The sequence below is a fragment of the Acipenser ruthenus genome, chromosome 35, assembly GCF_902713425.1.
Source record: "Acipenser ruthenus chromosome 35, fAciRut3.2 maternal haplotype, whole genome shotgun sequence".
NCBI lineage: Eukaryota > Metazoa > Chordata > Actinopteri > Acipenseriformes > Acipenseridae > Acipenser > Acipenser ruthenus.
The window spans coordinates 7075470-7102541 of record NC_081223.1 but is presented as its reverse complement, the minus strand read 5'-3'; the positions used below and the strand labels follow the sequence as shown (position 1 = coordinate 7102541).

General features: G+C 41.6%; 18 non-coding genes across 18 annotated transcripts; 11 read left to right on the top strand and 7 right to left on the bottom strand.

Moving 5' to 3' along the window:
* The first annotated feature begins 8836 nt into the window (after positions 1-8836).
* Positions 8837-8918, top strand: trnas-uga (transfer RNA serine (anticodon UGA)). Its single transcript has one exon. It is a non-coding gene; the product is annotated as a tRNA-Ser (tRNA).
* A 170-nt stretch (positions 8919-9088) lies between these two features.
* On the bottom strand, positions 9089-9162 carry trnai-aau (transfer RNA isoleucine (anticodon AAU)). The gene has a single exon. It is a non-coding gene; the product is annotated as a tRNA-Ile (tRNA).
* Positions 9163-10221: 1059 nt separating this feature from the next.
* On the bottom strand, positions 10222-10436 carry LOC131705444 (small nucleolar RNA U3). Its single transcript, XR_009310400.1, has one exon. It is a non-coding gene; the product is annotated as a small nucleolar RNA U3 (small nucleolar RNA).
* A 409-nt stretch (positions 10437-10845) lies between these two features.
* On the bottom strand, positions 10846-10927 carry trnal-cag (transfer RNA leucine (anticodon CAG)). Its single transcript has one exon. It is a non-coding gene; the product is annotated as a tRNA-Leu (tRNA).
* A 954-nt stretch (positions 10928-11881) lies between these two features.
* Positions 11882-11954, top strand: trnak-cuu (transfer RNA lysine (anticodon CUU)). The gene has a single exon. It is a non-coding gene; the product is annotated as a tRNA-Lys (tRNA).
* Positions 11955-12301: 347 nt separating this feature from the next.
* trnal-caa (transfer RNA leucine (anticodon CAA)) lies at positions 12302-12412 on the top strand. Its single transcript has 2 exons — positions 12302-12339; positions 12367-12412. It is a non-coding gene; the product is annotated as a tRNA-Leu (tRNA).
* Positions 12413-12962: 550 nt separating this feature from the next.
* LOC131705572 (small nucleolar RNA U3) lies at positions 12963-13168 on the bottom strand. Its single transcript, XR_009310524.1, has one exon. It is a non-coding gene; the product is annotated as a small nucleolar RNA U3 (small nucleolar RNA).
* Positions 13169-15307: 2139 nt separating this feature from the next.
* On the top strand, positions 15308-15380 carry trnak-cuu (transfer RNA lysine (anticodon CUU)). Its single transcript has one exon. It is a non-coding gene; the product is annotated as a tRNA-Lys (tRNA).
* Positions 15381-15727: 347 nt separating this feature from the next.
* trnal-caa (transfer RNA leucine (anticodon CAA)) lies at positions 15728-15838 on the top strand. The gene is made up of 2 exons: positions 15728-15765; positions 15793-15838. It is a non-coding gene; the product is annotated as a tRNA-Leu (tRNA).
* A 550-nt stretch (positions 15839-16388) lies between these two features.
* LOC131705571 (small nucleolar RNA U3) lies at positions 16389-16594 on the bottom strand. Its single transcript, XR_009310523.1, has one exon. It is a non-coding gene; the product is annotated as a small nucleolar RNA U3 (small nucleolar RNA).
* Positions 16595-18727: 2133 nt separating this feature from the next.
* Positions 18728-18800, top strand: trnak-cuu (transfer RNA lysine (anticodon CUU)). Its single transcript has one exon. It is a non-coding gene; the product is annotated as a tRNA-Lys (tRNA).
* A 345-nt stretch (positions 18801-19145) lies between these two features.
* trnal-caa (transfer RNA leucine (anticodon CAA)) lies at positions 19146-19256 on the top strand. Its single transcript has 2 exons — positions 19146-19183; positions 19211-19256. It is a non-coding gene; the product is annotated as a tRNA-Leu (tRNA).
* A 716-nt stretch (positions 19257-19972) lies between these two features.
* Positions 19973-20178, bottom strand: LOC131705549 (small nucleolar RNA U3). Its single transcript, XR_009310502.1, has one exon. It is a non-coding gene; the product is annotated as a small nucleolar RNA U3 (small nucleolar RNA).
* A 2144-nt stretch (positions 20179-22322) lies between these two features.
* trnak-cuu (transfer RNA lysine (anticodon CUU)) lies at positions 22323-22395 on the top strand. Its single transcript has one exon. It is a non-coding gene; the product is annotated as a tRNA-Lys (tRNA).
* Positions 22396-22742: 347 nt separating this feature from the next.
* Positions 22743-22853, top strand: trnal-caa (transfer RNA leucine (anticodon CAA)). Its single transcript has 2 exons — positions 22743-22780; positions 22808-22853. It is a non-coding gene; the product is annotated as a tRNA-Leu (tRNA).
* A 716-nt stretch (positions 22854-23569) lies between these two features.
* Positions 23570-23775, bottom strand: LOC131705534 (small nucleolar RNA U3). Its single transcript, XR_009310487.1, has one exon. It is a non-coding gene; the product is annotated as a small nucleolar RNA U3 (small nucleolar RNA).
* A 2142-nt stretch (positions 23776-25917) lies between these two features.
* Positions 25918-25990, top strand: trnak-cuu (transfer RNA lysine (anticodon CUU)). Its single transcript has one exon. It is a non-coding gene; the product is annotated as a tRNA-Lys (tRNA).
* A 347-nt stretch (positions 25991-26337) lies between these two features.
* Positions 26338-26448, top strand: trnal-caa (transfer RNA leucine (anticodon CAA)). Its single transcript has 2 exons — positions 26338-26375; positions 26403-26448. It is a non-coding gene; the product is annotated as a tRNA-Leu (tRNA).
* Positions 26449-27072: the final 624 nt, after the last annotated feature.

Genomic DNA, 27072 nt, shown 5'->3' with positions numbered 1-27072 from the left:
TAAAAAAACACAAGGCACACACCAATTTACTAGTGCACAAAGTATCAAAAGAAAATAATAAAAGCACCCACTACTTTGCTAGGGTGCAAAAGTATACAAAAGAAATAATTTTCAGGCCAAAGTCACAATAGACACCACTGGATCCTCATCAACCGCTCCAGGAAAAGGTGCAGCTAGTGACCCCCCCACACTGGTGCCAAGCTCCTCCCTGGATGTGGCAGGCACCCCCCCTGGAGACAAAAAAAGCAACAGCACTGAGTGACTCACAATTATGCAGTATACAAAACACCCCAACAGAGATTAAAATATATTTCTTTATAGTTAACTATACCAATCCATATATTTAAAGAGCACAACCTATAGCCACAGGTAATTTAAAATGCAACACCCCAAAATGCCACTCTCTATCATAGATATTTATATCAATAGAACAGGTGCAAGAACCATAAATTACAAGTTACAGGCAAATACCAAATATTGGGTTTATCTCCTTTTAAAAACACAGGTATCACTCTAGCAGAGAAAATATAAAGGTGCACTAGGGTCCCTAAACAGCAAGCGGGTCATAAACCCTATTAGGCAATGTACTAATCATTAAAAGTGGTCTGGCTACTTCCCTTTTAAACTGCACTCTTTTAGTCCTGAATCCACTCTCCAGTACAGCCTGCTTGTTCTACTAATACATTTAGTCCTGAAAATTCCTCTTGGATCCCAGCCTCTGTTCTCCATGTCTCTGCTCTCTCAGGAACTCCTGTGGCTCTTGCAGCGCTCTTCTGCCGTCTCTCTGGTTCTCTGGCTCTCTTCTGTGGCACACTCCCTGTCTCTCGCAGTTCTCTCTGTTGCCTCTATCTCCGCGCTTTTATATCCATCAAACTCCTCCCTTAACTATCCAGAGCGAATCAATTGGCAAGACCCATTAACAGTATTTGTACAAACTACATTTCCCAGCATCATTGCGGAAATTGCTTAAAACCTCCCACTGGAAGTGACATCACTCGCTCTCAGCTCCTTCCCAGCCTAGCGCCGTCCCACACCAAGACACAAGGTAAGACCAAATTTAATATAATAAAAACGTGTACATACTGTCATAAAAAAATATATATATATAATACATACAATTCACTCCAAATAAAGCAAAATCAAACTTAAATACCAAACCAATAGAACATTTTATAAAACGTGCTCAAAACAACTCTCAAATAACTCGTGCATTCTTACTGTGTGTACCTCTGGCAGCTGCAAAAACGATTAACAAACATTCAATCATATCGTAAAAATCTTCCAAAAACATTTATATATTATAAACGTGGTTGTATTTTGCAATCAAATGGTTCCTAAACTTTCATTTCCTTTAATATACAACTAATACAGAAATCTTATAAGGTGCTTTAAGATACCTAGAATAAAAGTGCACACAAACAAAAAAATAAGTTATAAACATTAAGTCACCCTGTGACACAGTGATGGCTCAGAACTTTGATGATGGAGAGCATGTTATTGCCTTCTCATCCCGAATCCTCAGTAGTGCTGAAAAGAACTATTCCACTTCAGAGAAGGAGTGTTTGGCAATCGTTTGGGCTGTGGAGAAATGGCGTTATTTCTTGGAAGGAATACAATTATTATTATTATTATTATTTATTTCTTAGGAGATCCCTTATCCAGGGCGACTTACAATCGTAAACAAATACATTTCAAGTGTTACTGTACAAGTAATACAATAAGAGCAAGATAAATACAATGACTTTGGTTCAAGCAAGTACAAGTGTGACAAAATACAATTCAATAATACAGCAGATAACAGTGACAGTGATAGTTACATCAAGATATGATTAAATACAAAATACTACAGATTAAACACTTGGCAGATTACAGTATTCTGAAGTACAGGATTAAATGCAGTAAAATAGGGGGCAGATAAGAGCAAATAAAGCGCATTTAAGGGAGGATGATAGTGTCCCAGAGGAAAAACAGAGGAGTTCTACAGGTGCTGTCTGAAGAGGTGAGTCTTAAGGAGGCGCCGGAATGTGGTCAGGGACTGGGTGGTCCTGACATCTGTAGGTAGGTCATTCCACCACTGCGGAGTGAGGGTGGAGAAGGAGCGGGCTCTGGAGGCAGGGGAGCGTAGAGGAGGTAGAGCCAGTCCTCTAGTGCAGGAGGAGCGGAGAGGTCGAGTGGGGGTGTAGGGAGAGATGAGGGTCTGGAGGTAGCTGGGTGCAGTCTGGTCAATTTGAAGTTGTAACCGACCATGCAGCTCTAGCCTGGGCCTTCAATTGTCCAAAGACATCCTCCCGGCTCACTAGATGGACACTCAGACTTCAACAATTTGACTTCACTGTGCTGTATCGAAAAGGAAGTCTCAATACCGTTCCTGATGCTTTATCGAAGGTTCCAGTATCTGGTCCATCCAATATTGCAGTCTACTCCAGCAATTCACAGAGCTTCAGCTTGGATTTGCCTGTTTTGTTTGACGAAATTGCGGCCTCTCAGTCAAGGGATAAGAACATCCAGGAGATCCTCGCTTCATTAACATCTTCCAACACCACCACCAAACCTGACCGCATCACCTATGTGGAACACCAGGGAGTTGTATATAGGCGGGTACCAATCAAAGGCGATGCATTCAAGTTTCAGCTTGTGGTCCCCTCTGAGTTAACATCAACTTTCTTACAGTACTTCCACAACAATCCACTAGGGGGACATCTGGGCAGGCTAAAGACACTTCTCAGAATGCTGGAGGTGGCCTGGTGGCCAGAGATTCGCAAGGAAACTTGGAGACATACTAAGGAATGCCAGACCTGTCAGCAGTATAAGGCATCGAACACAAAACCTGCAGGAATTTTACAATCCACCACTGTTCCCGAACAGAGAGAAATGCTTAGAATCGACCTGATGGGCCCATTTCCCCGCAGTAAGAGCGGTAACACCATACTTGTGGTAGTTGTTGATTATTACTCAAAATGGGTTGAGTTTTTTTCCATTATGAGATGGCAAGACTCCCCGGATTATTAACATCCTGATTAGGGACATCTTTACTCGATGGGGCACACTACGCTATTTGGTGTCTGACAGAGGGAGCCAGTTCACCAGTCAACTCCTGAAAGGTATCTGTAAGACCTGGGGAGTTGTGAACAAGCTCACTACAGCATACCACCTGCAAATCAACCTCACAGAACTTATAAACTGCACGGTGAAGACAATGATCGCCTCTTATGTGGGGAATAACAATGAAGAATGGGATAAGTGGATTTGCTGATTCCGATTCACCATCAATTCTGCTCGCCAGGAATCCACAGGATTTAGTCCCACTTAACGGGCATTGGGGCGAAGATTAAAAGGGCCATTGGATCGGCTTTGTAATGTAGCTCCCCAGCAAGAGTCGTTAAGACAAAACTTACTTGAAAGGCAACAGCAGTTAGTTCATCAGGTGGTTAGTAATGTAGATAAGGCTCAGACTAGGCAGGCCAAGTATTACAACTCCAAACATAAATATGTAACATTTGAGGAGGGTGATTTGGTCTGGGTTAGGTCACACCCTTTATCTGAAGCTGCTTCTAAGTTTTCAGCTAAGCTTGCGCCCAAATGGACTGGTCCATTTACAGTAATGAAGCGACTTGGACCGGTTAATTATCGAGTGCAGTTTGGTGATCACAAGTGTGACACCTTAAATGTAGTTAACTTAAAACCCTACTTTGGTTTTAAACCCAGTTGTGCCTCTTGTTTGGGGGGGGATATGTGACACCAACCACATATAATGCGGTAAGAAACTCCCCATCTGCAACTTAATTGATTGCAGTTAGTCTGGCCAGACACCTTAATCCGACATGTAATTATCTCAAAGTGGTCACAAACTTGTTCAATTAAGAATTATAAAAAAGTGGGTATATGTGGCAATGCGCCCCGCCCCTGTGTGCATTTATGTGTTGTATGTTGCGTGCGTGTGTAAATGTTGGTGTATAGTCATTGGTACACGGGATATAAACGGGTCTGTGTTTCACGTGTATTTAAAAAGTGTATAATTATATTTAGGCACGGGATTGCACATCACGCACGTGCATTTAAAATATAATATGTGAGCACGGGGTTGCACAGAATTAATTCACGTGCTGGGATTCAAGTGAATTATTAATTAGTAATTGAATCCCAGCACAACAGTATAAATAGATGCACGTTTAGTCACTCGTGGTTAGGTGTTCGGTGAGTGGAGAACGGGATTGGAGACGGAGGTGAAGTAAAGTAATAATAGTAAAAGTAATAGTTAAATCTGCTCACCGTGTTTGTTCGTCTGTCCTGCATTGTCTGTTTAGTGTTTAGTCGTTTTGTATGTCTGTTTATTTTGGCGCAAGTGCCGTGTCCTGTTTTGTGTACCGTTTAAAACCTTTTTATTTGTTAATAAACGCTGAGTGCAGCCATTGCACTCAGCTCATCATCACCACCGTCTCTGTCTGTGTATTCCTGTCTGGTCTGACGCCACCCACTCTGGCCGTCTTTGTGACACGTGGTGTCCTGCGTGGGATCGACAGCGCCTCCAGGACTCAGGCCAGAGCAGGAAGCACAGTTTTGGATTTAAAAAAAAATAAAATAAAAAAAAAAAAAATGGCAGAAGACGCCATCAAAGTGCGGGACTGGATGCTGGAAAATGCTGGGCCGGAGGCCCAGCCTATACCAGTAGTCGTCCAGTTCCTGCAGTTTATGGACAGAGAGCGATGGGAGGCATATGCGAGGGAACAGACCGTAAGCACCTGGGAGGAAGGTGTGGGGTTGGTCCTCAGCTACCTGGAGGCAATTATAAGTGGAACAGCAGCCCAGGTAGCAGGTCCACCAGCAGAGGAAGAATGCCTGCTGTCCCCGTCTCCACCAGCAGAGGAAGAATGCCTGCTGGTTTTGCCTCCACAGCCCAAGCGGGAGGAGCCTGAGCATCCACAGCCCAAGCGGGAGGAGCCCGAACGTCCTACGCCTGAGTGGGAGGAGCCCGAATGTCCTACGCCTGAGTGGGAGGAGCCCGAACGTCCACAGCCCAAAAGGGAGGAGTCGGTGTGTCCACAGCCCAACAGGGAGGAGTCGGTGCGTCCACAGCCCAACAGGGAGGAGTTGGTGCGTCCACAGCCCAACAGGGAGGAGTCGGTGCGTCCACAGCCCAACAGGGAGGAGTCGGGGCGTCCACAGCCCAAAAGGGAGGAGTCGGTGCGTCCACAGCCCGAAGAGAGGGAAGTCGGGGCTTCCACAGCCCTAGGACCCAAGCTGCCAGTAGAGGGAGAATCCCTGCTGGTTCCACCTCCACCGCAGTGGGAGGACTGCTTGCGCCTCCCACCTCCACCAGCAGAGGGTGAATACCTGCTGGTCCCACCTCCACCAGCAGAGGGTGAATGCCTGCTGGTTCCACCTCCACCGCAGTGGGAGGACTGCTTGCCCCTCCCACCTCCACCAGCAGAGGGTGAATACCTGCTGGTTCCACCACCGCCAGGAGCAGAGGAGCTGGAGCTGCCTCTGCCTCCACCACCGCCAGGAGCAGAGGAGCTGGAGCTGCCTCTGCCTCCGCCACCGCCAGGAGCAGAGGAGCTGGAGCTGCCTCTGCCTCCGCCACCGCCCGGAGCAGAGGAGCAGGAGCTGCCTCTGCTGCCCGTACCTCCGCAGGGAGTACTGTAGCCGGAGCCCCAGAAAGGGGAGCTGCTGGCCACGAAGAAGGGGGAGGAGGTCTGGAGACCACCAACCCCAGCAGCAGTTTCGCTGCCGGAGATCGTGGGGGAGGTCTGGAGACCTGCTCCCACTGCAGCAGTTTCGCTGCCGGAGATCGTGGGGGAGGTCCGGAGACCTGCTCCCACTGCAGCTTCTTCGCTGCCGGCAGTACTGTGGTCGGAGCCCCACCAAAGGGAGCTACCGGCTACAAAGACAGGGGGAGAGGTCAGGAGACCACTTTCCCCAGCAGCAGTTTCGCTGCAGGAGTGGACCAACAGGCTGTCAGCCGTTCCACTACCGGCAGGGGTGCTGACAACATGGCCAGCCATGGGCCCACTGAAGCCTCCCTTCCCAGCCCGAGACTTTGTCCTGGACTGCTGGATTTTTAAGGGGGGAGGTGGCCGTTGAGGCCATGTGTGCTGCGCACAAGGGGGGGTATATGTGGCAATGCGCCCCGCCCCTGTGTGCATTTATGTGTTGTATGTTGCGTGCGTGTGTAAATGTTGGTGTATAGTCATTGGTACACGGGATATAAACGGGTCTGTGTTTCACGTGTATTTAAAAAGTGTATAATTATATTTAGGCACGGGATTGCACATCACGCACGTGCATTTAAAATATAATATGTGAGCACGGGGTTGCACAGAATTAATTCACGTGCTGGGATTCAAGTGAATTATTAATTAGTAATTGAATCCCAGCACAACAGTATAAATAGATGCAAGTTTAGTCACTCGTGGTTAGGTGTTCAGTGAGTGGAGAACGGGATTGGAGACGGAGGTGAAGTAAAGTAATAATAGTAAAAGTAATAGTTAAATCTGCTCACCGTGTTTGTTCGTCTGTCCTGCACCGTCTGTTTAGTGTTTAGTCGTTTTGTATGTCTGTTTATTTTGGCGCAAGTGCCGTGTCCTGTTTTGTGTACCGTTTAAAACCTTTTTATTTGTTAATAAACGCTGAGTGCAGCCACTATAGAAATGATCCCTGAAAGTATTGTTTTATGGGCAAGTGGCTGACCGTCTCCCTCCAACTCTGAGTGGCACTGGTAGCTGTGCCGCTGACAAATAAACAGGAGCTTTCATATAATGCAATTGCTGTTGCCCATTGAGGTGTTACAACAACATTTCAAACTCATTCCAAACTGCAGGCGGTTAAAAGCTTAATTGGGTTCAAGTTTCTCGTATGATTTAAAAAGTAGGAGCCAGTTGCCTCATTTGCATTGTCTGCCTTCCTCCTTTGCACTGTGAAGTCTATCAAATTTGTGCTTAAAATCTGAATACGATTCCCATTTGAATCATATATATTTGGTTTCCATTTTAGCTCTATGCATACACACTATTCTGTTGAGCTCCCAGGGTGTTATCTAATAAAACACCATAATCGGTTAGCACGTTCGGCTGTTAATCGAAATTTTGGTGTTTCAAGCCCACGCAGAGATGATGCTTTTTGCATTTCTTTATTGCATTAGAAAATGGCACTATAATACGTTTTTATTTCCTCTAATTACACTGAAGAAAAAATGTGCTTTTTTTAATTCAAAAAATTAATTAAGAAAAAAATAACCCTAGTCGTGCTGTTTGCAAAAACCCGGTATCGAAGCAGGGACCGTTACAGTCTAACGCTCTCCCAACTGAGCTATTTCAGCTTGACGCGATTTTGCTATCGAGACAGCATTCTTTTCGTCAATCGCCTTTTTGTTAAGCCAGTAAACCTGCATGTAATGAGAAACGTTCAACAGTTCGGAAACACCACAATAGAATCCAATGCCTTTGCATATGTGTTTCCAAACTGTTAGTTTTTCTCCCAAATGCGGTTTCTCAAAAAATGGTTTTGACTACTTTTTATTATTATTATTACTTTTTCCAGAGTAAGACCAAAAGGCAAACATCCAGGAAATAGTTAAACACTGCTACAGCGCTTGACCTGTCTCAACAAACGTTTAGCTCTAAAACGTGTACATTAAAAGTCTATTAACATCTTTAAAACAATCATGTGTGTTCCAATAGCGGTTAATCCACATGGTGATCAATAAAGTGAATGCTGGCTTTGTTCACATATTAGCAAGACGTTTTCATGATTCACGCATATTCTGAACAAGCACACTAGAATATGGTAATGAAAGGAAAGGAAAATAACTGCTTTATTGGCTCTGGTCTTGTATCGTCACCTTGATTACTGTCCGTAAGAAAGTGGCATTAATCAAAAACCTAATTTATGTAAGGTTCCCAATGCGCAAATACGTAGCATATTTAAACTTCTTCACAATCTTAAATCTTCCCACATGAATGTCAAATACGTACTGACAAGTACGTCCCTTTCCCAATGTAACACTCTGTTGTGTTTGAACACCAACGATGGCTTGGATATGATGTATTAAACCACGATACTATTGTTCCCACTTTCTTTAGTACTACCAAATGTGCTTTTCGTGTCAGCCCTTGCGGCCTAATGGATAAGGCACTGTCTTTCTAAGCCAGGGATTGTTGTTTCGAGTCCCTCTGGGGTGTGATTTTGTTGTAGGAGGCTGTGTGGTCCAGTGGTTAAAGATAAAGGGCTTGTAACCAGGAGGTCCCCCGGTACAAATCCCACCTCAGCCACTGACTCATTGTGTGCCCCTGAGCAAGTCACTTAACTTTCTTGTGCTCTGTTTTCGGGTGAGATGTAACTGTAAGTGACTCTGCAGCTGATGCATAGTTCACACACCCTAGTCTCTGTAAGTCGCCACGGATAAAGGCGTCTGCTAAATAAATAATAATAAAATGAACATAATTATGGTAAGTTTCATTGGCATGTGATATTTTGTAGATCTTGTTATCTGCTTAGTCCGCTCACGCTAGCCAGAACGTGCTCGAGTGCTCTGGCAGCAGCCATGAAGCAAGTCAGTTTTTCAGTTGAAATAAATATCTACTTTGTTTTTGTGGATGGGGGTGTTTTGAAAAGAACAGTTAAATAGCTACGTATTTTGAAATAAAGATGTATTCATTATTATGAACGTTAACAGAAAGTATATTGTATTTACTTTTCCCACGTGTGCTTGCCTTGTACAAATCTGACAGTTTCAACAAAGGCATTTGACTTTGGTTCATTAGCCTATACTGCCATCTACAGCATTACTGCGTGAGCCGTTACTTCTTTTGGATATTTTCACAACTAACCGGGCGAGCATGTAGTCGTGGCCGAGTGGTTAAGGCGATGGACTTGAAATCCATTGGGGTTTCCCCGCGCAGGTTCGAATCCTGCCGACTAAGTAAGCTTTGTTTTTAATTGATTGTATGTGTTCATTGTTAATACATGTTTAAAGCTCAGGAAGTCTGAAATATTTCTGGTTGTACTTCATATCGCTTCGGTTCATTTTGTTAAAGAATGTTCATTTTGGCACAATTACAAATGCTGTGGTTTCTTTAAAGAAGAAAAGCCGTGGCCCGTACGGGGATCGAACCCGCGACCTTGGCGTTATTAGCACCACGCTCTAACCAACTGAGCTAACCGGCCACACACTCAAAACTTGCTACTAGAACCCGAGGAAAATAAGTCCTGCGGACATTATGATTGTTCTACCAAGATGTTCTCATGTTAAACTGAACAATAACACATTCAAAGTATCGGAAAGGCATAATTAGAGGCCTCGTCATAATGAGGCAGTTTAACAGTGTGAAGGATGTGGTGAGGTGCAGGTTTGCGGTGACTTTCTCTCATTTAACGACCTTGTGATTTGAATACTAACAAGAAAAACAAATCAAATTACCAAGCATTCAGTGGACGTTTTAAGAAATAAATGAACAAAAAGATTTGTCAGAAGTGGGATTCGAAGCACGCCTCCATTGAGACTGCGACCTGAACGCAGCGCCTTAGACCGCTCGGCCATCCTGACTGACACCGGCGACTTTGCCCAACACTGCAATACACTGCTGAACCTCCAATGTCTGACGCTGCAGTAAATCACCTGGTGTGTGCGTAAACTTATTCTTTTTCAGTTTATATTAAGGTGGGCGACCTGTTTCGTCGCATTCTATATGGGATCACAAGGACACTCCTCTTACAGAGAGAAAATATACGGCAAACAGAGCGATCGCTTCACGGTTAGAAACAAATCAGAACAGTCTGTTAGCAAATTAACTTCATGAAAAAAAAACACACAGGCATTACATAAATGTTACAGATATGTTTCGTAGACAAAACAGTTGTAACACAATTGAGTACATTTGTAAACAATCCGCCAGTAACAGACATTATCTCACATGATCTCTAGTTTCAAACGCATTATCACAGGCGGCACAATTACGACATGGTAAAAATCCAGTATATTTGTCCAGTACACCGAGATCTCTCGATCGTTTCAATGAGTCAGCCCTTAATAAACAGTGTCCGTGTTCATTTCTGTGTAAATGACATTGTCTATACACAATACCTGCCATGTAAGCCTATTGGTATCAAACCGATCACAATTAATGTGATCCGTGTTTTCAGTCAGATTGATAGTTTTAATCAATCGTCGAAAAAGCAGCAGTGCTTTGCAACTGTAGTTCGTCTTGCGTACCTTTAGGTAAGATACCCACTCAGAACGTGTCCGCTTCCTCCAGCCCCCTAAGGAAATCTGGAGGGGTCATAAATAACAGCGAGCAGTTGGCCAAAAACAACACTCACTGTCTCCTTCACGCTCAAAAGTGAACACTCTCACTCTTCATCGTTGATAGCGAGTCCAAACACTTTAAAAACGCATTTCGCTGGCAAATCACTATAGAAATGGTCCCGGAAAGTATTGTTTTATGGGCAAGTGGCCGACCGTCTCCCTCCAACTCTGAGTGGCACCGGTAGCTGTGCCGCTGACAAATTAACAGGAACTTTCATATAATGCAATTGCATTATATTGCAATTGCACACACTCAAAGCTTGTTACTAGAAGCCGAGGAAAATAAGTCCTGCGGACATTATGATTGTTCTACTAAGATTTTCTCATGTTAAACTGAACAATAACACATTCAAAGTATCGGAAAGGCATAATTAGAGGCCTCATCATAATGAGGCAGTTTAACAGTGTGAAGGATCTGGTGAGGTGCAGGCTTGCGGTGACTTTCTCTCATTTAACGACCTTGTGATTTGAATACTAACAAGAAAAACAAATCAAATTACCAAGCATTCAGTGGACGTTTTAAGAAATAAATGAACAAAAAGCTTTGTCAGAAGAGGGATTCGAACCCACGCCTCCAGAGAGACTGCAACCTGAACGCAGCGCCTTAGACCGCTCGGCCATCCTGACTGACACCGACGACTTTGCCCAACACTGCAGTACACTGCTGAACCTCCGATATCTGACGCTGCAGTAAATCACCTGGTGTGTGTGTGAACTTATTCTTTTTCTGTTTATATTAAGGTGGGCGACCTGTTTCGTCGCATTCTATATGGGATTGTAGCAGCCACACCCAGTGACACCCAGTGAGAGTCCTAATACCGACACTACTAAAAATTAATTAAAAGGTTTGGAATAGGAATGACAACAGAATGACAAAGGCAGAATAACAATTCACAAAGCTTTATTACAATGATCCATGAGTCACATAAATCAGTTCAAATAACTAACAATACAATGTATTAAAGTTGTACTAAAAACAAGGAGGGGAAATTGAATAAAGCCAGCCAATAGCCACATTTTAAAAGCATGGGGTATTAGACCAACATATAGCAGCGATTACACTTCTCTTTAAGAGTGCTAGGTGATTGGAAACAGCTCTTCGCAGCAAGGGTACAACAACAAAAGCCAGATTGTTAATACACACAAGTTTTAACAGTATTAGGGAACGTTAGCTGCAACATTACAGGTTTAACTATATTAGAGCAATTCAACAACAATACAAGTTTAGTTAAGATAATTAGCAGCAACGTTCAGGTTTAGCAGCGCTGTAGCATAAGTAAACAGAACCAAAAGGTGTGGGGACATTTACCTGCTGCTGGAACACTTTTAATCTAACAAAACAAAATTGATGAGACCGGGATTTAACCACACGTCTCAGAGCTTTATTCAACAGACTAGCTCTCGAATTATCCAACACTTTACTTTTGGAATATACTCACACGGCTGTAACACCGCAGACACAGACACAGCGCGTCTCCAGAACACTCATCTACAGCAGCAGCACACCGAATCTCAGGTCCCACGCACCTGTCGGTACTTCCTCTCTCACCCCGCCTCAAAGAAAGAAAATTTCTCCCGACAGCCCGGCTAGCTCAGTCGGTAGAGCATGAGACTCTTAATCTCAGGGTCGTGGGTTCGAGCCCCACGTTGGGCGTCCTTTTTAAATACAAATTGTAGATGTTTCTTCGAGGCAACGGAGCAATGTCTGATTCTGTTCACATTGTATAAAGTATTGCAACACAATTACTTATTGGTCATTGTCATATAGCAATTGCTATTGTAAAATGCGTGCATCCTTTAAAGCTATACCGATATTGAAATAAAGAATCTTACTTTCGTGGGTTGGCTTCAATCTGATTCTTTTTTTACACTTGTCATTACATCATTCATTGAGCAAGTTAGTATGTGCGTAATAAACCCAATAGGGCCTTGATACAATAGACAACCCTAGTCTGTGCTGAAATGAAATAATGCAGTTTTCTACTCAAGCAAACACAGCTTTTCAGAATGGCCGAGTGGTCTAAGGCGCCAGACTCAAGAACGCTGTCTTTCCAAAGAATTGTGTGTTCTGGTCTCCGAATGGAGGTGTGGGTTCAAATCCCACTTCTGACAGTTCACTTTTACTTATTTTTTAAATGAATCAATTTGTTCATTTTACTATAAAAGATTGTTTCAAGGAAATCAACAGCTGATACCAAACTCTTGTCAGCACTCAATACCATTTTCATTTCCATTTTAAATCGGACTAAAATAGCGTTCCTAACACAGATTGCATTTTTGTTGTAAACGATCTATTAGTGGAAGTAGCTTACATGAGAAATGCCCTCGTTTAACATGCTAGGATGATCGACCTCGGTATTCTCCAACTGCTGTTTACATTTTCTAACACGTTATGAGGACGAATACAAAGGTTGACAGCTTCCTTGTAAGTGGGGGTAAGCACAAGTTATTTTCAGATGTAATGTCTATTTTAAACTCAATCTAGTCCTGCGTAGTGCAAAAGACATTGCTATATTTTTATATTAGTCAAGCCCTATTTAAAGTGTTCTTAAATTGTTTTGACATTAGCAATGATCAATTTAAATGTGGTTATTGATTTAAACAACTGAACAATTGTGGGCTTGATGGTTTCTTTTTTCTACGTTTCTACCGGAATGAGATACACACTCAAAATGTGTCCGCTTCCTTCAGCAACCCCCGACTGAAGACTGAAGTGGTCATTCCTTGCAGCGAGTAGGTTCCCGATAACAATACTCATTGTCAGCTCGGTGCTCAGAAGAAAACACTGCCACTCCTCCTGGTGGATACCGAGACCAATCCCTTCAAAACGTGTTTCATTCTAGAAATGATCCTTGCAAATATAGTCTTAACTTTTATTAGCAGACCGCCACCCCCAACTGGCAAGCTCTACTTCATATGAAACAATGACTGGGCAACAACGAGGTGTTACATTAACAATACAAACAAACCCGAGACAGCCAAGCCGTTAAAGCATACCTTAAGTTTGTCGCGTGATACAAAAGCAAGTATTGGCATTTTTGCATTGTCTGCCTCGTCAAACAAGCTCGAGCCACAGCACACAGCGCTGCTGCATCGGGACACAGATTGTGGATTTCTAAGCGACTGAATAAACGAGCTGAGACTACTTTTTAAAGAAATTGAAAACATATCTCTAGTCGAAATATTTGCTATTTAGTTAATTAAATTATTTTTTTAAATTTGCAATCACAGACTACATTGCCAAAATAAAAATAAAAAACAACTGACAATCTGATTTGCTCGTATCAAGCTGCGATGAAGCCTATGAGAATCCCTGGCACCATTAAAGGGGAATTAGCTCAAATGGTAGAGCGCTCGCTTAGCATGCGAGAAGTAGCGGGATCTATGCCCGCATTCTCCAAATAATTTTAAAGTATCTGCGTATTTTGTCCCGGCGCATTATGGAGATAAATACAAAGTGTGACAATTCTTTGTAACAGAGACGCCCACCCTGCATGTGTATTTTAATGCACAGTCTGCTAATTTGTAATAATCCCCGGACTGAAAAACTGCAGCGCGTGATATTTTGTAGTTCTTCTTATCTCCTATGTCCGCTAACGCTAGGCACAACGTGCCCGAGTGCTGTAGCAGCAGCCATGAAGCAAGTTAGTTTTTCAGTAGAAATAAGGCTTTTGTGTATGGGTGTTTTGAAAAGATCAGTTAAATAGCTACGTATTTTGAAATAAGGATGTATTCATTATTATGAACGTTGGCAGAAAGGATATTGTATTATTATTTCCCACGTGTGCTTGACTTGTACAAATCTGATAGAGTTTCAACAAAGGCATTTGCTTGGGTTCATTATTTAGCCTATACTGCCATTTGCAGCATTACTGCGGGTGTCGTTTGCTTCTTTTGACAATAATACGGCTGTTTTCACGGAAAACCGTGAGAGCATGTAGCCGTGGCTGAGTGGTTAATGAACAAACAGAGCTGTCAGAAATGGAATTCGAACCCACGCTTCCAGGGTAACTGTGATCTGAATGCAGCGCCAAAGCTAGCTCAACCATCCTGAATTAGACACGTCTTTTCACAACATTGCAGTACACTGCTGAACCTCCGATGTCTGACGCTGCAGTAAATCACCTGGTGTGTGTGTGAACTTATTCTTTTTCTGTTTATATTAAGGTGGGCGACCTGTTTCGTCGCATTCTATATGGGATTGTAGCAGCCACACCCAGTGACACCCAGTGAGAGTCCTAATACCGACACTACTAAAAATTAATTAAAAGGTTTGGAATAGGAATGACAACAGAATGACAAAGGCAGAATAACAATTCACAAAGCTTTATTACAATGATCCATGAGTCACATAAATCAGTTCAAATAACTAACAATACAATGTATTAAAGTTGTACTAAAAACAAGGAGGGGAAATTGAATAAAGCCAGCCAATAGCCACATTTTAAAAGCATGGGGTATTAGACCAACATATAGCAGCGATTACACTTCTCTTTAAGAGTGCTAGGTGATTGGAAACAGCTCTTCGCAGCAAGGGTACAACAACAAAAGCCAGATTGTTAATACACACAAGTTTTAACAGTATTAGGGAACGTTAGCTGCAACATTACAGGTTTAACTATATTAGAGCAATTCAACAACAATACAAGTTTAGTTAAGATAATTAGCAGCAACGTTCAGGTTTAGCAGCGCTGTAGCATAAGTAAACAGAACCAAAAGGTGTGGGGACATTTACCTGCTGCTGGAACACTTTTAATCTAACAAAACAAAATTGATGAGACCGGGATTTAACCACACGTCTCAGAGCTTTATTCAACAGACTAGCTCTCGAATTATCCAACACTTTACTTTTGGAATATACTCACACGGCTGTAACACCGCAGACACAGACACAGCGCGTCTCCAGAACACTCATCTACAGCAGCAGCACACCGAATCTCAGGTCCCACGCACCTGTCGGTACTTCCTCTCTCACCCCGCCTCAAAGAAAGAAAATTTCTCCCGACAGCCCGGCTAGCTCAGTCGGTAGAGCATGAGACTCTTAATCTCAGGGTCGTGGGTTCGAGCCCCACGTTGGGCGTCCTTTTTAAATACAAATTGTAGATGTTTCTTCGAGGCAACGGAGCAATGTCTGATTCTGTTCACATTGTATAAAGTATTGCAACACAATTACTTATTGGTCATTGTCATATAGCAATTGCTATTGTAAAATGCGTGCATCCTTTAAAGCTATACCGATATTGAAATAAAGAATCTTACTTTCGTGGGTTGGCTTCAATCTGATTCTTTTTTTACACTTGTCATTACATCATTCATGGAGCAAGTTAGTATGTGCGTAATAAACCCAATAGGGCCTTGATACAATAGACAACCCTAGTCTGTGCTGAAATGAAATAATGCAGTTTTCTACTCAAGCAAACACAGCTTTTCAGAATGGCCGAGTGGTCTAAGGCGCCAGACTCAAGAACGCTGTCTTTCCAAAGAATTGTGTGTTCTGGTCTCCGAATGGAGGTGTGGGTTCAAATCCCACTTCTGACAGTTCACTTTTACTTATTTTTTAAATGAATCAATTTGTTCATTTTACTATAAAAGATTGTTTCAAGGAAATCAACAGCTGATACCAAACTCTTGTCAGCACTCAATACCATTTTCATTTCCATTTTAAATCGGACTAAAATAGCGTTCCTAACACAGATTGCATTTTTGTTGTAAACGATCTATTAGTGGAAGTAGCTTACATGAGAAATGCCCTCGTTTAACATGCTAGGATGATCGACCTCGGTATTCTCCAACTGCTGTTTACATTTTCTAACACGTTATGAGGACGAATACAAAGGTTGACAGCTTCCTTGTAAGTGGGGGTAAGCACAAGTTATTTTCAGATGTAATGTCTATTTTAAACTCAATCTAGTCCTGCGTAGTGCAAAAGACATTGCTATATTTTTATATTAGTCAAGCCCTATTTAAAGTGTTCTTAAATTGTTTTGACATTAGCAATGATCAATTTAAATGTGGTTATTGATTTAAACAACTGAACAATTGTGGGCTTGATGGTTTCTTTTTTCTACGTTTCTACCGGAATGAGATACACACTCAAAATGTGTCCGCTTCCTTCAGCAACCCCCGACTGAAGACTGAAGTGGTCATTCCTTGCAGCGAGTAGGTTCCCGATAACAATACTCATTGTCAGCTCGGTGCTCAGAAGAAAACACTGCCACTCCTCCTGGTGGATACCGAGACCAATCCCTTCAAAACGTGTTTCATTCTAGAAATGATCCTTGCAAATATAGTCTTAACTTTTATTAGCAGACCGCCACCCCCAACTGGCAAGCTCTACTTCATATGAAACAATGACTGGGCAACAACGAGGTGTTACATTAACAATACAAACAAACCCGAGACAGCCAAGCCGTTAAAGCATACCTTAAGTTTGTCGCGTGATACAAAAGCAAGTATTGGCATTTTTGCATTGTCTGCCTCGTCAAACAAGCTCGAGCCACAGCACACAGCGCTGCTGCATCGGGACACAGATTGTGGATTTCTAAGCGACTGAATAAACGAGCTGAGACTACTTTTTAAAGAAATTGAAAACATATCTCTAGTCGAAATATTTGCTATTTAGTTAATTAAATTATTTTTTTAAATTTGCAATCACAGACTACATTGCCAAAATAAAAATAAAAAACAACTGACAATCTGATTTGCTCGTATCAAGCTGCGATGAAGCCTATGAGAATCCCTGGCACCATTAAAGGGGAATTAGCTCAAATGGTAGAGCGCTCGCTTAGCATGCGAGAAGTAGCGGGATCTATGCCCGCATTCTCCAAATAATTTTAAAGTATCTGCGTATTTTGTCCCGGCGCATTATGGAGATAAATACAAAGTGTGACAATTCTTTGTAACAGAGACGCCCACCCTGCATGTGTATTTTAATGCACAGTCTGCTAATTTGTAATAATCCCCGGACTGAAAAACTGCAGCGCGTGATATTTTGTAGTTCTTCTTATCTCCTATGTCCGCTAACGCTAGGCACAACGTGCCCGAGTGCTGTAGCAGCAGCCATGAAGCAAGTTAGTTTTTCAGTAGAAATAAGGCTTTTGTGTATGGGTGTTTTGAAAAGATCAGTTAAATAGCTACGTATTTTGAAATAAGGATGTATTCATTATTATGAACGTTGGCAGAAAGGATATTGTATTATTATTTCCCACGTGTGCTTGACTTGTACAAATCTGATAGAGTTTCAACAAAGGCATTTGCTTGGGTTCATTATTTAGCCTATACTGCCATTTGCAGCATTACTGCGGGTGTCGTTTGCTTCTTTTGACAATAATACGGCTGTTTTCACGGAAAACCGTGAGAGCATGTAGCCGTGGCTGAGTGGTTAATGAACAAACAGAGCTGTCAGAAATGGAATTCGAACCCACGCTTCCAGGGTAACTGTGATCTGAATGCAGCGCCAAAGCTAGCTCAACCATCCTGAATTAGACACGTCTTTTCACAACATTGCAGTACACTGCTGAACCTCCGATGTCTGACGCTGCAGTAAATCAACTCGTGTGTGTGTGTACTTTTTTTTTTTATATGAAGGAGGGCGACCTGTTTTGTCGCATTCTATATGGGATTGTAGCAGCCACACCCAGTGACACCCAGTGAGAGTCCTAATACCGACACTACTAAAAATTAATTAAAAGGTTTGGAATAGGAATGACAACAGAATGACAAAGGCAGAATAACAATTCACAAAGCTTTATTACAATGATCCATGATTCACATAAATCAGTTCAAATAACTAACAATACAATGTATTAAAGTTGTACTAAAAACAAGGAGGGGAAATTGAATAAAGCCAGCCAATAGCCACATTTTAAAAGCATGGGGTATTAGACCAACATATAGCAGCGATTACACTTCTCTTTAAGAGTGCTAGGTGATTGGAAACAGCTCTTCGCAGCAAGGGTACAACAACAAAAGCCAGATTGTTAATACACACAAGTTTTAACAGTATTAGGGAACGTTAGCTGCAACATTACAGGTTTAACTATATTAGACCAATTCAACAACAATACAAGTTTAGTTAAGATAATTAGCAGCAACGTTCAGGTTTAGCAGCGGTGTAGCATAAGTAAACAGAACCAAAAGGTGTGGGGACATTTACCTGCTGCTGGAACACTTTTAATCTAACAAAACAAAATTGATGAGACTGGGATTTAACCACACGTCTCAGAGCTTTATTCAACAGACTAGCTCTCGAATTATCCAACACTTTACTTTTGGAATATACCCACACGGCTGTAACACCGCAGACACAGACACAGCGCGTCTCCAGAACACTCATCTACAGCAGCAGCACACCGAATCTCAGGTCCCACGCACCTGTCGGTACTTCCTCTCTCACCCCGCCTCAAAGAAAGAAACTTTCTCCCGACAGCCCGGCTAGCTCAGTCGGTAGAGCATGAGACTCTTAATCTCAGGGTCGTGGGTTCGAGCCCCACGTTGGGCGTCCTTTTTAAATACAAATTGTAGATGTTTCTTTGAGGCAACGGAGCAATGTCTGATTCTGTTCACATTGTATAAAGTATTGCAACACAATTACTTATTGGTCATTGTCATATAGCAATTGCTATTGTAAAATGTGTGCATCCTTTAAAGCTATACCGATATTGAAATAAAGAATCTTACTTTCATGGGTTGGCTTCAATCTGATTCTTTTTTTACACTTGTCATTACATCATTCATGGAGCAAGTTAGTATGTGCGTAATAAACCCAATCGGGCCTTGATACGAGACAACCCTAGTCTGTGCTGAAATGAAATAATGCGGTTTTCTACTAAAGCAAACGCAGCTTGTCAGAATGGCCGAGTGGTCTAAGGCGCCAGACTCAAGGACGCTGTCTTTCCAAAGAATTGTGTGTTCTGGTCTCCGAATGGAGGCGTGGGTTCAAATCCCACTTCTGACAGTTCACTTTTACTTATTTTTTAAATGAATCAATTTGTTCATTTTACTATAAAAGATTGTTTCAACGAAATCAACAGCTGATACCAAACTCTTGTCAGCACTCAATACCATTTTCATTTCCATTTTAAATCGGACTAAAATAGCGTTCCTAACACAGATTGCATTTTTGTTGTAAACTGGCTACTTGTCGAAGTCACTGAAAAATATTTTGTGTAGAAACATGTGTTATTTAACTAAAGATTGTTTTAATATTTCAAATAACATATTACTTTGAAAAACATCTCCGACTGCCACTGGATCGTGGTCTCAGGCTGGGATGCGGACCATTGAGAACAGTATAAACGATCTATTAGTGGAAGTAGCTTACATGAGAAATGCCCTCGTTTAACATGCTAGGATGATCGACCTCGGTATTCTCCAACTGCTGTTTACATTTTCTAACACGTTATGAGGACGAATACAAAGGTTGACAGCTTCCTTGTAAGTGGGGGTAAGCACAAGTTATTTTCAGATGTAATGTCTATTTTAAACTCAATCTAGTCCTGCGTAGTGCAAAAGACATTGCTATATTTTTATATTAGTCAAGCCCTATTTAAAGTGTTCTTAAATTGTTTTGACATTAGCAATGATCAATTTAAATGTGGTTATTGATTTAAACAACTGAACAATTGTGGGCTTGATGGTTTCTTTTTTCTACGTTTCTACCGGAATGAGATACACACTCAAAATGTGTCTCCTTCCTTCAGCAACCCCCGACTGAAGATTGAAGTGGTCATTCCTTGCAGCGAATAGGTTCCCGATAACAACACTCATTGTCAGCTCGGTGCTCAGAAGAAAACACTGCCACTCCTCCTGGTGGATACCGAGACCAATCCCTTCAAAACGTGTTTCATTCTAGAAATGATCCTTGCAAATATAGTCTTAACTTTTATTAGCAGACCGTCGCCCCCAACTGGCAAGCTCTACTTCATATGAAACAATGACTGGGCAACAACGAGGTGTTACATTAACAATACAAACTAACTCGAGACAGCCAAGCCGTTAAAGTATACCTTAAGTTTGTCGTGTGATACAAAAGCAAGTATTGGCATTTTTGCATCGTCTGCCTCGTCAAACAAGCTCGAGCCACAGCACACAGCGCTGCTGCATCGGGACACAGATTGTGGATTTCTAAGCGACTGAATAAACGAGCTGAGACTACTTTTTAAAGAAATTGAAAACATACCTCTAGTCGAAATACTTGCTATTTAGTTAATTAAATTATTTTTTTAAATTTGCAATCACAGACTACATTGCCAAAATAAAAATAAAAAACAAATGACAATCTGATTTGCTCGTATCAAGCTGCGATGAAGCCTATGAGAATCCCTGGCACCATTAAAGGGGAATTAGCTCAAATGGTAGAGCGCTCGCTTAGCATGCGAGCAGTAGCGGGATCGATGCCCGCATTCTCCAAATAATTTTAAAGTATCTGCGTATTTTGTCCCGGCGCATTATGGAGATAAATACAAAGTGTGACAATTCTTTGTAACAGAGACGCCCACCATGCATGTGTATTTTAATGCACAGTCTGCTAATTTGTAATAATCCCCGGACTGAAAAACTGCAGCGCGTGATATTTTGTAGGTCTTCTTATCTCCTATGTCCGCTAACGCTAGGCACAACGTGCCCGAGTGCTGTAGCAGCAGCCATGAAGCAAGTTAGTTTTTCAGTAGAAATAAGGCTTTTGTGTATGGGTGTTTTGAAAAGATCAGTTAAATAGCTACGTATTTTGAAATAAGGATGTATTCATTATTATGAACGTTGGCAGAAAGGATATGGTATTATTATTTCCCACGTGTGCTTGACTTGTACAAATCTGATAGAGTTTCAACAAAGGCATTTGACTTGTGTTCATTATTTAGCCTATACTGCCATCTGCAGCATTACTGCGGGTGTCGTTTGCTTCTTTTGACAATAATACGGCTGTTTTCACGGAAAACCGTGAGAGCATGTAGCCGTGGCTGAGTGGTTAATGAACAAACAGAGGTGTCAGAAATGGAATTCGAAGCCACGCTTCCAGGGTAACTGTGATCTGAACGCAGCGCCATAGCTCGCTCAACCATCCTGAATTAGACACGTCTTTTCACAACATTGCAGTACACTGCTGAACCTCCGATGTCTGACGCTGCAGTAAATCAACTTGTGTGTGTGTGTCTGTACTTATTCTTTTTCTGTTTATATGAAGGAGGGCGACCTGTTTTGTCGCATTCTATATGGGATTGTAGCAGCCACACCCAGTGACACCCAGTGAGAGTCCTAATACCGACACTACTAAAAATTAATTAAAAGGTTTGGAATAGGAATGACAACAGAATGACAAAGGCAGAATAACAATTCACAAAGCTTTATTACAATGATCCATGAGTCACATAAATCAGTTCAAATAACTAACAATACAATGTATTAAAGTTGTACTAAAAACAAGGAGGGGAAATTGAATAAAGCCAGCCAATAGCCACATTTTAAAAGCATGGGGTATTAGACCAACATATAGCAGCGATTACACTTCTCTTTAAGAGTGCTAGGTGATTGGAAACAGCTCTTCGCAGCAAGGGTACAACAACAAAAGCCAGATTGTTAATACACACAAGTTTTAACAGTATTAGGGAACGTTAGCTGCAACATTACAGGTTTAACTATATTAGAGCAATTCAACAACAATACAAGTTTAGTTAAGATAATTAGCAGCAACGTTCAGGTTTAGCAGCGGTGTAGCATAAGTAAACAGAACCAAAAGGTGTGGGGACATTTACCTGCTGCTGGAACACTTTTAATCTAACAAAACAAAATTGATGAGACCGGGATTTAACCACACGTCTCAGAGCTTTATTCAACAGACTAGCTCTCGAATTATCCAACACTTTACTTTTGGAATATACTCACACGGCTGTAACACCGCAGACACAGACACAGCGCGTCTCCAGAACACTCGTCTACAGCAGCAGCACACCGAATCTCAGGTCCCACGCACCTGTCGGTACTTCCTCTCTCACCCCGCCTCAAAGAAAGAAACTTTCTCCCGACAGCCCGGCTAGCTCAGTCGGTAGAGCATGAGACTCTTAATCTCAGGGTCGTGGGTTCGAGCCCCACGTTGGGCGTCCTTTTTAAATACAAATTGTAGATGTTTCTTCGAGGCAACGGAGCAATGTCTGATTCTGTTCACATTGTATAAAGTATTGCAACACAATTACTTATTGGTCATTGTCATATAGCAATTGCTATTGTAAAATGCGTGCATCCTTTAAAGCTATACCGATATTGAAATAAAGAATCTTAGTTTCGTGGGTTGGCTTCAATATGATTCTTTTTTTACACTTGTCATTACATCATTCATGGAGCAAGTTAGTATGTGCGTAATAAACCCAATCGGGCCTTGATACAATAGACAACCCTAGTCTGTGCTGAAATGAAATAATGCGGTTTTCTACTAAAGCAAACGCAGCTTGTCAGAATGGCCGAGTGGTCTAAGGCGCCAGACTCAAGGACGCTGTCTTTCCAAAGAATTGTGTGTTCCGGTCTCCGAATGGAGGCGTGGGTTCAAATCCCACTTCTGACAGTTCACTTTTACTTATTTTTTAAATGAATCAATTTGTTCATTTTACTATAAAAGATTGTTTCAAGGAAATCAACAGCTGATACCAAACTCTTGTCAGCACTCAATACCATTTTAATTTCCATTTTAAATCGGACTAAAATAGCGTTCCTAACACAGATTGCATTTTTGTTGTAAACTGGCTACTTGTCGAAGTCACTGAAAAATATTTTGTGTAGAAACATGTGTTATTTAACTAAAGATTGTTTTAATATTTCAAATAACATATTACTTTGAAAAACATCTCCGACTGCCAATGGATCGTGGTCTCAGGCTGGGATGCGGACCATTGAGAACAGTATAAACGATCTATTAGTGGAAGTAGCTTACATGGGAAATGCCCTCGTTTAACATGCTAGGATGATCGACTTCGGTATTCTCCAACTGCTGTTTATATTTTCTAACACGTTATGAGGACGAATACAAAGGTTGACAGCTTCCTTGTAAGTGGGGGTAAGCACAAGTTATTTTCAGATGTAATGTCTATTTTAAACTCAATCTAGTCCTGCGTAGTGCAAAAGACATTGCTATATTTTTATATTAGTCAAGCCCTATTTAAAGTGTTCTTAAATTGTTTTGACATTAGCAATGATCAATTTAAATGTGGTTATTGATTTAAACAACTGAACAATTGTGGGCTTGATGGTTTCTTTTTTCTACGTTTCTACCGGAATGAGATACACACTCAAAATGTGTCCCCTTCCTTCAGCAACCCCCGACTGAAGATTGAAGTGGTCATTCCTTGCAGCGAGTAGGTTCCCGATAACAACACTCATTGTCAGCTCGGTGCTCAGAAGAAAACACTGCCACTCCTCCTGGTGGATACCGAGACCAATCCCTTCAAAACGTGTTTCATTCTAGAAATGATCCTTGCAAATATAGTCTTAACTTTTATTAGCAGACCGTCGCCCCCAACTGGCAAGCTCTACTTCATATGAAACAATGACTGGGCAACAACGAGGTGTTACATTAACAATACAAACTAACTCGAGACAGCCAAGCCGTTAAAGCATACCTTAAGTTTGTCGTGTGATACAAAAGCAAGTATTGGCATTTTTGCATCGTCTGCCTCGTCAAACAAGCTCGAGCCACAGCACACAGCGCTGCTGCATCGGGACACAGATTGTGGATTTCTAAGCGACTGAATAAACGAGCTGAGACTACTTTTTAAAGAAATTGAAAACATACCTCTAGTCGAAATACTTGCTATTTAGTTAATTAAATTATTTTTTTAAATTTGCAATCACAGACTACATTGCCAAAATAAAAATAAAAAACAACTGACAATCTGATTTGCTCGTATCAAGCTGCGATGAAGCCTATGAGAATCCCTGGCACCATTAAAGGGGAATTAGCTCAAATGGTAGAGCGCTCGCTTAGCATGCGAGAAGTAGCGGGATCGATGCCCGCATTCTCCAAATAATTTTAAAGTATCTGCGTATTTTGTCCCGGCGCATTATGGAGATAAATACAAAGTGTGACAATTCTTTGTAACAGAGACGCCCACCATGCATGTGTATTTAAATGCACAGTCTGCTAATTTGTAATAATCCCCGGACTGAAAAACCGCAGCGCGTGATATTTTGTAGGTCTTCTTATCTCCTTTGTCCGCTAACGCTAGGCACAACGTGCCCGAGTGCTGTAGCAGCAGCCATGAAGCAAGTTAGTTTTTCAGTAGAAATAAGGCTTTTGTGTATGGGTGTTTTGAAAAGATCAGTTAAATAGCTACGTATTTTGAAATAAGGATGTATTCATTATTATGAACGTTGGCAGAAAGGATATGGTATTATTATTTCCCACGTGTGCTTGACTTGTACAAATCTGATAGAGTTTCAACAAAGGCATTTGACTTGGGTTCATTATTTAGCCTATACTGCCATCTGCAGCATTACTGCGGGTGTCGTTTGCTTCTTTTGACAATAATACGGCTGTTTTCACGGAAAACCGTGAGAGCATGTAGCCGTGGCTGAGTGGTTAATGAACAAACAGAGCTGTCAGAAATGGAATTCGAACCCACGCTTCCAGGGTAACTGTGATCTGAACGCAGCGCCATAGCTCGCTCAACCATCCTGAATTAGACGCGTCTTATCACAACATTGCAGTACACTGCTGAACCTCCGATGTCTGACGCTGCAGTAAATCAACTCGTGTGTGTGTGTGTACTTATTCTTTTTCTGTTTATATGAAGGAGGGCGACCTGTTTTGTCGCATTCTATATGGGATTGTAGCAGCCACACCCAGTGACACCCAGTGAGAGTCCTAATACCGACACTACTAAAAATTAATTAAAAGGTTTGGAATAGGAATGACAACAGAATGACAAAGGCAGAATAACAATTCACAAAGCTTTATTACAATGATCCATGAGTCACATAAATCAGTTCAAATAACTAACAATACAATGTATTAAAGTTGTACTAAAAACAAGGAGGGGAAATTGAATAAAGCCAGCCAATAGCCACATTTTAAAAGCATGGGGTATTAGACCAACATATAGCAGCGATTACACTTCTCTTTAAGAGTGCTAGGTGATTGGAAACAGCTCTTCGCAGCAAGGGTACAACAACAAAAGCCAGATTGTTAATACACACAAGTTTTAACAGTATTAGGGAACGTTAGCTGCAACATTACAGGTTTAACTATATTAGAGCAATTCAACAACAATACAAGTTTAGTTAAGATAATTAGCAGCAACGTTCAGGTTTAGCAGCGCTGTAGCATAAGTAAACAGAAACAAAAGGTGTGGGGACATTTACCTGCTGCTGGAACACTTTTAATCTAACAAAACAAAATTGATGAGACCGGGATTTAACCACACGTCTCAGAGCTTTATTCAACAGACTAGCTCTCGAATTATCCAACACTTTACTTTTGGAATATACTCACACGGCTGTAACACCGCAGACACAGACACAGCGCGTCTCCAGAACACTCATCTACAGCAGCAGCACACCGAATCTCAGGTCCCACGCACCTGTCGGTACTTCCTCTCTCACCCCGCCTCAAAGAAAGAAACTTTCTCCCGACAGCCCGGCTAGCTCAGTCGGTAGAGCATGAGACTCTTAATCTCAGGGTCGTGGGTTCGAGCCCCATGTTGGGCGTCCTTTTTAAATACAAATTGTAGATGTTTCTTCGAGGCAACGGAGCAATGTCTGATTCTGTTCACATTGTATAAAGTATTGCAACACAATTACTTATTGGTCATTGTCATATAGCAATTGCTATTGTAAAATGCGTGCATCCTTTAAAGCTATACCGATATTGAAATAAAGAATCTTACTTTCGTGGGTTGGCTTCAATCTGATTCTTTTTTTACACTTGTCATTACATCATTCATGGAGCAAGTTAGTATGTGCGTAATAAACCCAATCGGGCCTTGATACAATAGACAACCCTAGTCTGTGCTAAAATGAAATAATGCGGTTTTCTACTAAAGCAAACGCAGCTTGTCAGAATGGCCGAGTGGTCTAAGGCGCCAGACTCAAGGACGCTGTCTTTCCAAAGAATTGTGTGTTCTGGTCTCCGAATGGAGGCGTGGGTTCAAATCCCACTTCTGACAGTTCACCTTTACTTATTTTTTAAATGAATCAATTTGTTCATTTTACTATAAAAGATTGTTTCAAGGAAATCAACAGCTGATACCAAACTCTTGTCAGCACTCAATACCATTTTCATTTCCATTTTAAATCGGACTAAAATAGCGTTCCTAACACAGATTGCATTTTTGTTGTAAACTGGCTACTTGTCGAAGTCACTGAAAAATATTTTGTGTAGAAACATGTGTTATTTAACTAAAGATTGTTTTAATATTTCAAATAACATATTACTTTGAAAAACATCTCCGACTGCCACTGGATCGTGGTCTCAGGCTGGGATGCGGACCATTGAGAACAGTATAAACGATCTATTAGTGGAAGTAGCTTACATGAGAAATGCCCTCGTTTAACATGCTAGGATGATCGACTTCGGTATTCTCCAACTGCTGTTTACATTTTCTAACACCTTATGAGGACGAATACAAAGGTTGACAGCTTCCTTGTAAGTGGGGGTAAGCACAAGTTATTTTCAGATGTAATGTCTATTTTAAACTCAATCTAGTCCTGCGTAGTGCAAAAGACATTGCTATATTTTTATATTAGTCAAGCCCTATTTAAAGTGTTCTTAAATTGTTTTGACATTAGCA